The sequence below is a fragment of the Durio zibethinus genome, chromosome 26, assembly GCF_047325235.1.
Source record: "Durio zibethinus cultivar Kanyao isolate XHJ-2024 chromosome 26, ASM4732523v1, whole genome shotgun sequence".
Classification (NCBI taxonomy): Eukaryota; Viridiplantae; Streptophyta; class Magnoliopsida; order Malvales; family Malvaceae; genus Durio; species Durio zibethinus.
In genome coordinates, this window is record NC_143187.1 from 8,083,457 (window position 1) to 8,096,314 (window position 12,858).

At 28.6% G+C, this 12,858-nt stretch overlaps 1 long non-coding RNA gene across 1 annotated transcript; it reads left to right on the forward strand.

The window, feature by feature from the left end:
* Window positions 1-3,369: 3,369 nt before the first annotated feature.
* LOC149511307 (uncharacterized) lies at window positions 3,370-7,942 on the forward strand. The gene is made up of 2 exons (XR_016334402.1): window positions 3,370-5,082; window positions 7,655-7,942. It is a non-coding gene; the product is annotated as an uncharacterized LOC149511307 (long non-coding RNA).
* Window positions 7,943-12,858: the final 4,916 nt, after the last annotated feature.

The following is a 12,858-nucleotide window of genomic DNA, read 5'->3' on the forward strand; positions in this document are numbered from 1 at the left end:
CAATAAAGAGTCAAGTTATATAATTTTATTTAATCCATAAATATATTTAAATAATAATTTTATCTATTTAATTATCTTATATTCAAATTGATTTTTCATTTAAATCTTGATAAACTTTAATTCATAAATATAGTTAAATAATAAATTTATCTATAAAGAATATCTATTCAGATAATAATACTTAAATTTTAATATTTTATACTTTTAACTGATAGCTTTTTTGATGTTTTATATTTTAATATTTGATACTTCTATCTAATAGTTTTTTGATGTTTTATATATTAATTCTATTCACAACAGATATTTTGAAAAATTTTCTACTGCTAACATTTTTATTGTATGACAAAGTTTAGAATCTAAATGGATTCTTGATAATCAATTTATCAAACATATCATTTTAGATCATAAAATATTTTTGCAATCATATAACTAAAAAGTGTAAAAATTATATATCAATTCTATTTAGCTTCACATAAAAGGCTTAAAAGATGTTGTAAGTGTGAAAGTGTCATTAATTGATACATTTGGCTTTATTTGATTTTTTTTTTTTAATTTTGAAAATTATGCATTAGTCTTTTTACTAAGTTGAATTGATCCTTAGACAAATAGTTCCCATTTTGTTACATAGAAAATAATTTCTAGTCTTCATTTTCTGTCAGGGTTTATATGACTGTGTTATGACGTATTATTTATTTATTTATTATATTTTTTTTGTGAAATATATTTAAAAATTGAAGATAATCTAATAAGTATTTATCCAAAAAATTAAAGATATTAAATAATATTTTTTAAAGTTATAATAAATTTAAATACTCATGTTAATTATAAAAAAATTAAAAAAGATAAATTACTTTAAAATTGATTTTAAATTAAGATAAAGTGATGTATAGGATAAAAGAATTTCATTAGAATTTAAATTGATTTTTGATTAAATTTTAAAATTTTAGATAATTTATAATTTTTAAAATATATTTTTATAAATAATTTAAAATTAATAAATATCTTATGTGTTACCATAATGAGAAGTTTTAAGAATTATCTTATGTGTCAAAAAAAGAAACTATTTACATAAGCATCTACGTCAGTAATTATTATTTGGTAACTATGTATGTTGTAATATAATATATATATGATTAATTATAATTTAAAAATTATTAATAAAAAAATTATAATTTAAAATTACATAGGATTTATCAAAATTTTATATGAAATTTATATTTATAAGTGGTGAATTTTTATATAATTTTTATTATATTTAAATAATTATAAAGTTAAGAAAAAAAATTTTAAATAAAATATCTTCTTAAATTATTACTTATTTTGTATAAAAAATTCACGTTAATCCGTAAATTAATTAATGAGTATTAAATAGGAGAGGGAAGTTATAGTAAATACTACTATTAATTAATACTATATCATAGAGTAGATTACATGGTCATCAACCATATATTTTACCAAATTCATATTACAAAAAACTATTTCACTGATTGACAAATTTGATTTTTTTTTAATTTGAGGAAGGAAATAAAATTATTTTATTTTTAATTTGTGGTGGTATCATTGAAAGTTTATTTATTTATTTTTACAACAGATTTTAGATAAAAGTAGATTATCCCATTTTAGAGTTAGGGTATATAATAAATTCAGTAAAAATTTATATTAAATTTACAAGTTATCTATTAAAATAAATAAATGAAAGTAAAGGTAAAATTTATATCTTACAAGTAGTGTAAAATATTCGATGAATAACACGTGACAATCCACCATCTAACGAAATTATTCATTCACAAAAATCCAAAATTGCACGTCCATCCTCCGATATGCGGTTTAACACTTTAATCCATAAATTATACTTAGTACACAATCACAGGACAATTCTGTAAGTTTTTAATTTTGACGATGTAATTTTTCTGTCCTGTCAATCACACCCATATTCACTCTCAAATCTCAACCAACCATGTGGCCATTTATTTGAAATGCTTGCACACTATGAAATTAGTGGTAAAAATGGACCACTAAAAAAGTCCTGGGCACCACAAATTAATTTCTTACTAGTAGAGAAGTCAAAAAAGTGTTTTTTCCTTTCTTCTTTTTCATGTGTGACATGGACACCACATGTCACAGTAAATTACTAGAGAAATTCATTTTATAATATCTATAATAATATTATTCCATTAATTAGTGCTATATACTTTGCTTAAAATGCATCATTAATTATTATCTCACTCTCTTATATATGATAAAATAAATTATCTCATATATAATAAATATATAATTTTTTATAATTTTATATTTAAATTAACTTTTTTATTTACTATCAATTGATTTTAAATTAAATACTTAATATAATATTAAGATTAAGATTTTTTTTCTATTACTTTTTTCAAATCTATTACATAGTAGATTTTTAATAAATATTTAAATATTTAAAATTAATAATTTTACTTACTATTAATTAATTTTAAATTAAATATTTAATATATATATATTTATCGATTTTAAATTAAATATTTAACAACATACATGCGTAAGTTCTTCTATACTTGGTGGACAAAAAGCCCAGCATAATAAGCATTTAAGATGTGCATATTTTTTGGCTCTTGGCCTTTTCCTCACGGCAGTAGTTGGATGCTCTAACTTGGTATAAGGGCAAAATGCCCTGCCCTCTTGATTCATTCAAAGCTTTGATGTTCAAAAAGCCATGCCTTTTTTTTATAAAAAAATTTACAGTTGAAATAAAAAAAATTTTTAGCATTAAAATTTGAATCCTAAACTTGTCTAATGTCATCACTTAAAGAATAAATGTATGAGCTATATGAATTAAATTTCCAATTCCTACACAATACTTTTTAATCATTCTTTATTCTATATTTTTTCTATATTTGGGTCCATGTGTAAATCTATTACTTCTTTTGTCTCAAATTATTTAAGTGTTACTAATTTTTATGGAGTTTAAGAAATAAATTTTAATTTTAATATTAATATTAATTTTTTTTATAAAATTAAAATTTCATGATTTTAAATGTTAAAAAATAAAAAAATCATAAAAAATAATTTTAGAATATAAAAAAAGTTTTAGATGTTTAAAAAAAACATAATTAACATATTTACAAGTAATAACTTAAATATAAACTTTTTATTACTTTAAGTTTTTCTAAGTACTTTTATTGTTGTATAGTTTCTTTATATAGCACTTTAACATGTCATTGATCCACTACTAATTAATCAATTAAAAGTGAAAATGATCTTTATTCCTTGCTTATAGTTTGAAACCAAGAGTTTTTATGCAATTGGATCTGAAAAAAGAGAAAAAAAAATAAAAAAAGAATGTGATGTTTGTTTTCTAAAGAGATAGCTTCCATGCTTTGACAAAGTTGACAAAAACCCCATGCAAAGAAGCTGCCTTAAACATTACCTCACGCATTATCTCTTTCTCTTTTTGTTAACAGTACTACACATCCACGAAAAGCAAGGTACCCTCCAAACTGGTTTTTCGCAATCGCAAGCATTAGCAGGGGACCCCAATTGTCTCCCTAAAGCAACGTTTTTCACTTTCCATCGATTTTTTTGCTGCTAGTGTATGAATGTTACTCTGGTACATTGGGGACATAAGCTTTTCAAAAGACCCTGCGGTGGGGATGGGGGATATATAATATATAGCATATGTAGGAAAGATACCAAAGAAAAAGGGTTTGTGGAATGAGGAATGGATGGGCCATAACCCATGTAAGGGAACGGTTTTGTTTTGAATGATTAAAGCAAATGAAGTCTTTTACTTGATTTGTTCTTTTCCTTTTCCCTTTTTTATTTTTTTTTTCACCTTGGAGATCATGTTTTGACAAAATGGTTGAAAAAAGGCCCGTTCATATCTGTTTCTAGATTCCAGTTATTTATGTCGGTTCTCAGACAGGAGCTATAGGCTATAGCCCATTCACACCCATTTCCTCCGGCCCACTTTTATTGCTTGTCTTTTTACTTTTATTTATATTTTTAAGTTTTTGTTTGCTTTGGCAATGGCTTCAGCCTTCAATGTTCAACAGGGAAAACCAAACAAAACCAAAATGTGAAAGAATCTCTGCTTTCAATGTAGTAACATATTTGGGTTCTGCTTCTGCATTTCGGCAATTATGTCAAGTGGAAATTGGAATATTTTGTGTTTTGATAACATTTTGACAATGTCGAGTACCTTTAGGAAAAAGAGTGAATAGATCAAAATGAAACTGATGTATAAAAAAAACATGCTTAAAAACATTAAATATTTTTTTTGCCAGAAACATTAAAGCACCAGGCCTGTCAAGTGCTAAGAATAAGCAATTAGTTTTGGCAATTTGCAGAGCAAGGGGGAAAAGCATCAGTTTTTGTTGAAAATATGACAGGTAGTCTGGCACGCTATAAAAAAAGATAGAGCTTCAGCCTCCAATGCAATGCTCCATTGTGTTTCCTCCCCTGATATGGAGATTGCTGCCCACGGATCCAAAAAAAAGCAGGACAACAAACACAATACTATAGAAAGTAGTAGTAATTGAAGTACAGAAGCCTGAAAGCTTAGCGAACGCAAACAAATGTTAAATGCAGTTACGAAGGCAAAAAAAACACAAACTAAAAAGAAAAAGACAGAGCAGCAACAGCCAGCCAGGCAGCTAGCTCAGCAGCAGGGCGCGGGTTTCATTTTTCAAAACAAAACAGCTGCGACAACAAAAGACCTTGGATACGCAAAAAAGAGAAAAAAAAAACGAAATTTACATTCAACCCCTTCAAAACTTCTATATTTTCTCTCTTTCATTGGGACTCGTGCAAATCTATAGGCTTTCTCTTTCTTATTCTCTGTTGTTCTGTTTATATGCTCAGAAAGAAACTTACTTTCCTTGAACCCTTTATTTTATATAATCATATCAATAAATAAAAATATAAAAGCTACATGTTTTTATTTTAGTTTAACCCTTGTCTTTGTCTTTTCGCTTAACAAATTTTAGGGTTTAAGATGTGCTCTGCTACAAGGTCTCAAGCAGCCCACTGTGGCCCTGGTGTTTTGCTCGTAGTCATGCCACTACATTTTCCTGGCAGATTGTTTTTGCCCAGAAGGTTTTTCTTTTTACCCCTTTTCCTTCTTTGGTTTTTTTTAAAGTGTTTCTCTTTTTTGTTTATTTTAGTTGGTATGGGTGAACATTAGCTTATTTTCAGTGTTATTTTGCTGTGTTAGCATCTGGGATTTGAGCTTTTGAGTGTTTTTATAGGTTTTTATTTTTTTAAATGTTAAAAGAATGTTTGGGTTTACTCAAATCTTGGCATTTTTGCGTATGCTATGTTTTTCCCTTCTACCGAAAGTGTGGGTTTTTAGGTTGGCATCTATTGCTTTTGCTCCAATGATAACGATGTTGTCTGACACTGCTCCCTGTTTTTGTTCAAATTCTTGCGATTTTGCTTGATTTTGTGCCATGGCCAGAAGAAATGGGAGGCAAGTTTGCTTGTTATTCCTTATATTGCTGTTGCATAACTCTAACTAACGAATTTTTATTATGCTGAATAATATTATAGTGCCCCCTTTGTAACTGTCATCCAAGGATGCGTAACCAATGTGACAATTAGAACAATCAGTTTAAAATGTTTGATTGCTTCTGCTATAGTCATTGTCGTATTATAGAGTCGAGTTGGTTTGCCTTGTGATATGTTCTTAATGTGGTGCCTATTCCATTTAAGAAATGTGGTTCCTATTCCATTTAAGATATATGTTTAAGGTTAGAAACAGAGGAATTATAGAAGTTCGAATGAAAATAAGCATTTGAAGCTGTGGTGCCAAGGTCCTGCAGTTGATTGGAACTGTTTAAGAGTTTAAATTTTAATGTTGGCAGATATTGCAGAAAGATAGTCTGATCAAAATGCTCATATAGAACATAAATGTGCCTGTGTATATTGAGGCCTTTAGTGCAATTGGTTGGACTGTGTGAATTGATCAACCAGATGATAATACGTGCTCTTCAAACTTGACTTTCCCATGATGTATGAATGATGTAGAGTTCAGATATTTACTTCCCTTGTAATTTCTGCCATCTATGTGATGGGAAAGATAAAAACTGATACCATATTAGAAGGAATGTTCTAAGTGTTGTCCAAGATTTGAAAGATTTTCATTGGTATTACATTTTTTTTATGAATTGGAACACACCTTTCAAGTCTTACCCGAAGTTTTAGTTTAGATTCTTGGCATAAACCATGACTTTTCTACTTAATCATGGATAAATGGCTGTCCCCATTGATATATGTTAGATAGTCATATCTTATGTGGTTATTTTTTTTAACATTTATATTAGCAAAACTATACAGCATACATATCCTCCCCTAGGTGTGGGAAACCATATATTCTAGGATGTTTCCTTAAGAATTTCTTCTGGAAAAGAAAAGGGAGAGGGTGGGGGAAGGGGAGGGGGTATGGGGAGGTGGGGGGAGATCTTTGTCCGCCAAGTTTGTGGAGTCGAACTTTACCTGAGAAGTCAGATGATTGTAGAATGTATGTGGGAGTTAATAAAACTAATAGGAGGAAAAGATTATATCAGATTGGAAGTGGTCTTGCAAAAGAAAGGGGGTTCCTCACTAATATTACTCATAATGACTGTATTCAAAGATCTTGTATTATAATTTCATTCTCCCTTGCCCCGCCAAAACTTTTTCCTCCACTAAAACTTCTTCATACTATGTTGTGTACCAGATAATAAGCAAGAAAGTAAAAATAGTTCTCAAAGAAAACTCAACCTTTAAGATTTTATTTGATTCAACTTTCCTTTATAACAATTATGAGTTGGCCTTTATATAAGTCAATCAAATCTTAAATGGTGATGATAAAAATCCTAAAATAAAATGTTAAGATAATCCTAATTAAATATAGTAGAATTGTAGATGCACATAACTTTTTGAGTTCCTATTTGAATCTCCTTAACTTTGGTGTGGCCCAGTTTCATGTCATACCCTACCTTGTCTAACTAACTATTAACTCGTGAACCAGCTGGTTAAGCCATTTGGATGATGGTGTGGATTTTAAATGACTTAGTAGATAGAGGGGCATGGAAGGGAGTTTAAAGGATTTCTTCTTGATAGAAGTTTGTTATTATTATGCATTCTTAAAGGGAGAACCTTAAATGATTATGAATGGATTTACCTGAAAGTCACTGCCTGGTACATTCATGGCTTTATAGTTAGACCTTTTTTCTTTAGCTTTATAATACTTTTAAATTGTTAAAAGTGGTAAGAGTATGTGACTGGCTTATTATGATTCATTAATTCTAAGTTCTTCAGATAAAAAATTGTAAAGAACTTTGTAATAGTGACTACAAAAATCTTGTAGGATGATGAAGTTAGGTCTCATGTTTGAATTTTCTCACGGATATAAAAGAGAGTGATCATTGTAGGCTTTGCAAACTGCATTTACCGTAAGCTGGAATCATGTAATCCCGAAATGTGTCTATGTTTGGAAGAGCGAATGGAGAGATTTATTTATTCTAGAATTTACCCCTCAGGGTTCACCTTTGATGTTATCCTTTTGGGTGGGTCCGGTTAGATATCTTTTCCATTTTCTGGTGTCTTCTTCTATTGTTAAAATGGAGCCATCCTTATCGAAAGTTGAATAAGTTTGCTAATTATTGTTTTTGGTTTATAATGTTAGGTCGAGAGACAATGCAACTGATGCCAGCTGGAGGGATTATGCTCTATTCTGACATTAGGTGCAAAAGACTTGCCCCTTTGTAACGTATTCGCGCGAAATCATGAATTGACATACTTCGAAGTTTGGAATAGGGAATGAAGCCATTGGTCCGTGTAGCATAGGATAAAATTTACTGTAAATTATCTATCTATTTTGAAATTATTTAGATGATAGAACTGTGCTTCAGCTGTTATTTGTTCGGTTCTGATTCCAATGCCATTAACTATTTATCTGAGAATTCTTTTGCCCCATCTTCATTGTATTTGCATGCGCGCCTTTGCTACTAACTTCTAGATGGTTGGTGAAACTGCTTAAAAGGATATGCCTGAGGCTGAGCCTGAACATTCTGAATTGGTATCTCTTCTTGATATAAGTTGCAGGTTAAAGATGTACTCTTCTATGTCACCGCTGAAGGTGAAACAAAAAAGAATAAAGATATTGAGTATTGATTCAAAGTATATACAACATTTTTACCTTTTCTACGGTTTTGGTTGTTAATTGGCTTGACATTTTTAAATTCCCATGCCCCTACTTGTATGGGCAGCCGCCGTGCAGGTATAAAGAAAAACTTTGAAATTTGAAAAACATCCTTTGTCAACACCTAACACTAATGATTTCTCCATTTGACAGCTCGATTTGTACATTCCCATCCCACAGCATGGCATGTGTTTTATGATTTTGGTATTAAAAATGAAAAAAAATGCTACATTAAAATGGTAACTGTATAACAAAATGACTGATAATTTTTAAAATAATCCAAGCCACATTATATAATCCTACAATATTTACATGCCACATTATCTATCATGATTTTATTGGATAGATAGTAAGATTAAAAATAATAATAAAAAATATTATAACTCTGATTGAAAAAATTACTGTAATTGTGAATGAAAAAATTTTTTAATGAAAAATTTATATTGAATAGATTTTATTAAAATTGATATTTGGATTCAATTGATAGTTTGATAAACTCAAATGCATCGCACTAAAAAATACGATAAAATTTAAATATAACTTATGTCAATTTGAAAATTATGCTATCACTCTCAATTAAATTAATTAAGTACTACACTAAATGTAAAGTAGAATAATAATTATAAAGGTTTTCAACCCCCAATTCTAGTAGAATATTTAATAATTCTTATAAAACTTCTATCACTTTGAATAATAAAACTGTGAACAAGGAATGAAATCCAATAATTAACTGAATAATATATTTTTCTCGGTTTTAAACATGGAAATTAAGACCTTATTGTTCATTTAGCAAAAAAAGAAAAAAAAGAAAAAAAGAAAGCCCTTATTGAATCACTTAATTATTATTTTTTTCATATTAACTGATATGTTTTTGGAATTCCTAGCTATTTTGGTCCTTTGGGATTCTTAAGACATCAAGGAATGACTTTCCCTCGAGCCGACGTTTAAAAAACTGCTTGAAGTAGTCTGCAACAACCTTTCTTTTGAAATTTGGCGGAGTTTCAGGAGTGATAAGGCTTGGAGCTGGACCCATTTCTCCATCCAGTTTCGGACTGTAAAATGTGGCGATGGACAACCTCTCTTTCTCCGAGTTAACAGTTGCACGATGCTCAATGCTACGGTAAATTCCATTAGTCACTATCTGCAAAATCAGTCGGTCAAAGCCAAAATGGATTTTGCTATTTATGGTCCACTCTTCTGTTTAAGAAAGGTAAAGTCAAATGGAATTACTATTGAAAAAAAAAAATTATACAAAAAATAAAATTCAGAGAGAAATCCTAAATTCGATTAAATTAAGTTCTTTCAAATAAAAATAAATTTAATCCTTATATAAGAATTTTGAATCTGTGATCAAAGAGGGGGCCTCACAACAATTAACTTCAAAATCAAATAAAGGTCATTAAAAAAAAAGAAAATTTGGACAAAATTTTGAATCAACAAGAAAAAAGTAATTAAGCAAAAAAATTTACAAGAAAATCCAATTGGAGTCTTTGAAAGGAAGGCTAAAATTTATAGTAAGAAATATTAGCTTTTGAAAGAAAAAACATGGTTGGAAATCGTGATCTATTGAGGTAATGTTTGCTTTCATTTTTTTTTTTAAATTTTTGCGTAACTTTTATAATATTTAATTATTTATTTTTATTTTTATATTTATTGCATGATATTTATTTTTGCATGAATCATGACTAATATTATTTTTGCATGATAATTTATTTACTTAATATATTTATTTGTGTGATTTATTAATATATTTATTTGTATGATTATATTTAATTTGATTGCATGATTATAAATATATTTTATTTGCATGATTGTATACTTAATTGCATATTTATTCACATGATTTATATATTATTATTTGTATGATTATATATTTAATTGTATGTTTATTTGCATGATTTATATATTATTAATTGCATGATAATAAATTTTAATTGCATGTTTGCATGATTATTAATATATTTGCTTAATATATTTATTTACATAATATGATATTATATTATTGCATGATTAATATTTTATTTGCACGATATCTAATTGCATATTTTAATATTTATTGTGTGCATAATGCCATGACTATAATTAATTGCATAATTACTAGTATATTTGTGTGCTTATATTTAATTTCATGATTATATATTTGCATGAATGATTATTAATATATTTGTATGACATTTTATATTTGCATGATATTATATATTTACATGATTGTTATTATTACATGATAATTAATATATTTGCATGATACTCTTGCATGAATATTTTAGCATGATATTCTTACATGATATTTGGTATGATTTATAGTATTAGATTATTACATGATAATTTTTACATGGTATGATTTAATATTTATTGCATAATTACATGATTGCTTGATATTCTTGATAGAATTTTTTATATCACCATGTTTTGTAAATAAATAAAAGGATTGAAATTGATTTATTTGTATGATAAAATCATCTTTGATAAGATTTAGATAAAGTAACACATAATTAACTTTATACCAATTTTGAGCGTTAAGGGGTGTTAATACCTTTTCTACACTTAATTGACTCTCGAACCTTAGTTTTGTTGATGTAGATCATAACTTATTCTTTTAAAGATTCTTAATTTATAGTTAAGACAACCTTAGAAATGATAGATTCACATAGGTGATCAATCAAACATAAATAAAAAAGATTGGTGTCAACTCCATAATTTGTGTCTAATGGGTAGATTTCCCAACTTAGATATTTTCCTTTCATTTTCCATTTTGCTATCTTTTTTTCCTTTTCAAAAAAATCTTTTTTCACTGAATATTTAGCCGAAGCTCATTTGACCTTCTTTGGTATCTTGGTTTGGGTTGATCAATTTTGTAGACACCCAATTGGGTCCGGCCCAGATCAATTGGGCCTGGCCCAAATGGGTAAGTCCAATTCAATTTTATCTTGTATTTTTTTTCTTTTTTCTTTTCTTCTTCTTTTGTATTTTATGTATTGTATTATTTATTATTATTATTATGTATTAATATATGTATATATTTATTTATTTATTTTTTGTTAATATTTATGTGTATTTTATTATTTATGTATATATATATATATATATTTTTTATCTTTTTTATTTTATTCATTTTTGTATTTTTACTTATCTAATTATATATCTGATATATTTTTTTATTATTATTTATCCTATAATATCTACTGATTTATCTTCTCTAATTATCTAGTTTTTTATTTTATTTGATTTTGATTTTGGAGGGCTGAGATTGAAGGCTGAAGAATCCCATTGGAAATGGGAATTCAATCAGAAGAGTCCAGTGGGATTCAAAGATTGAATTCCCGTCCAAGGAGGAATTGGGATTGATCAGGAACTCCTGATCAATCCCTATAAAAGGGACCCTCTGGAACAATGCTGAACATAGAGAAAACAGTGAGCAAAGCTACTGATTTGAGAGAAAAAGACGTATGGGAAGCTAGGAAAGGTTTAGGAGTGTTCTGAGAGTGAGGAGAATTTTTTCTAGAAATTTTGGCGAAAAATTTTTCTGGAAATTTTTGGGAAATTTCCAGATTCCGGCGAAAATTCCGGCGAAACTTGAATTTTCCGGCTACAATTCCGGCCAACTTTGAAGTTTCCGACGACCTACCCAGTTTTCGACGAAGAATCCCAGAAACCGGCGATCTTCCGGCCAACTTCCGGTGAAATTTCCAGATTCCGACGAAAATTTCCAGAATCCGACACCGGTGTTCTTCAGTTTCTAGAGAGAAGGGAGAGAAAAAGGAAGAAGAGAGAGAAGGGGAGGAGCGTTCTGCCGAAAAACGAAGGAAGGTGCTTTTTATACCCTCCCAAAACGACGTCGTTTTGGCCTTAAGTAACCCAGAGGATCCGTGCGTTTTGCCGAACCCGACCCGACCCGGGCGTCGACCCGCTTTCTGACCCGCGCGTGCCAGCCCACTTCGAGTCGAGCCGAGCCGAGCCAAGCCGCCAAGCCGCTCCCCCGAGCAGTTTTCTCTTCCTTGAGCCGAGCCGAGCCGAGCCGCGATCCGAGCCGCTCCAGGTTTTTTTTTTTTTGAATTTTTTTTTATTTCTTTGTTTATTTTATTTTTTATTTTTTATTTATTAGATTAGGTTTATGTAATATTCTTTTTATTTATTTTTTATTATTTTATTTTCTTTAAATAAAAATAAAAAAAATTCTAAAAAAATATATTTTTAGGGAAAAGTTGAAAGTATCAATTTTTCTTAGAAATAAATTTCCAAAAAATATTTTTGGGGAAAAGTTGAAAGTATCAATTTTCCTTAAAAGAAAAATAAATTTCCAAAATAAAATATTTTTAGGGAAAAGTTGAAAGTATCAATTTTCCTTAAGAATAAATTTCCAAAAAATATTTTTAGGGAAAAGTTGAAAGTATCAATTTTCCTTAAAAGAAAAATAAATTTCCAAAAAAAAAGTATTTTTGGGGAAAAGTTGAAAGTATCAATTTTCCTTGAAAATCAAAATTTCAAAAAAAAATATTTTTGGGGAAAAGTTGAAAGTATCAATTTTCCTTAGAAATAAATTTTCAAAAAAGGGGTTTTTGAGGAAAAGTTGAAAGTATCAATTTTCCCTAAAAAAAAATCATTCTTTCCTTCCTTTCTATCTTAATTTTAATTTTGTTTTTTTCTTTAAATAATCCGACGACGGAGTCTCTGTAAGTGAAACAGTAGTT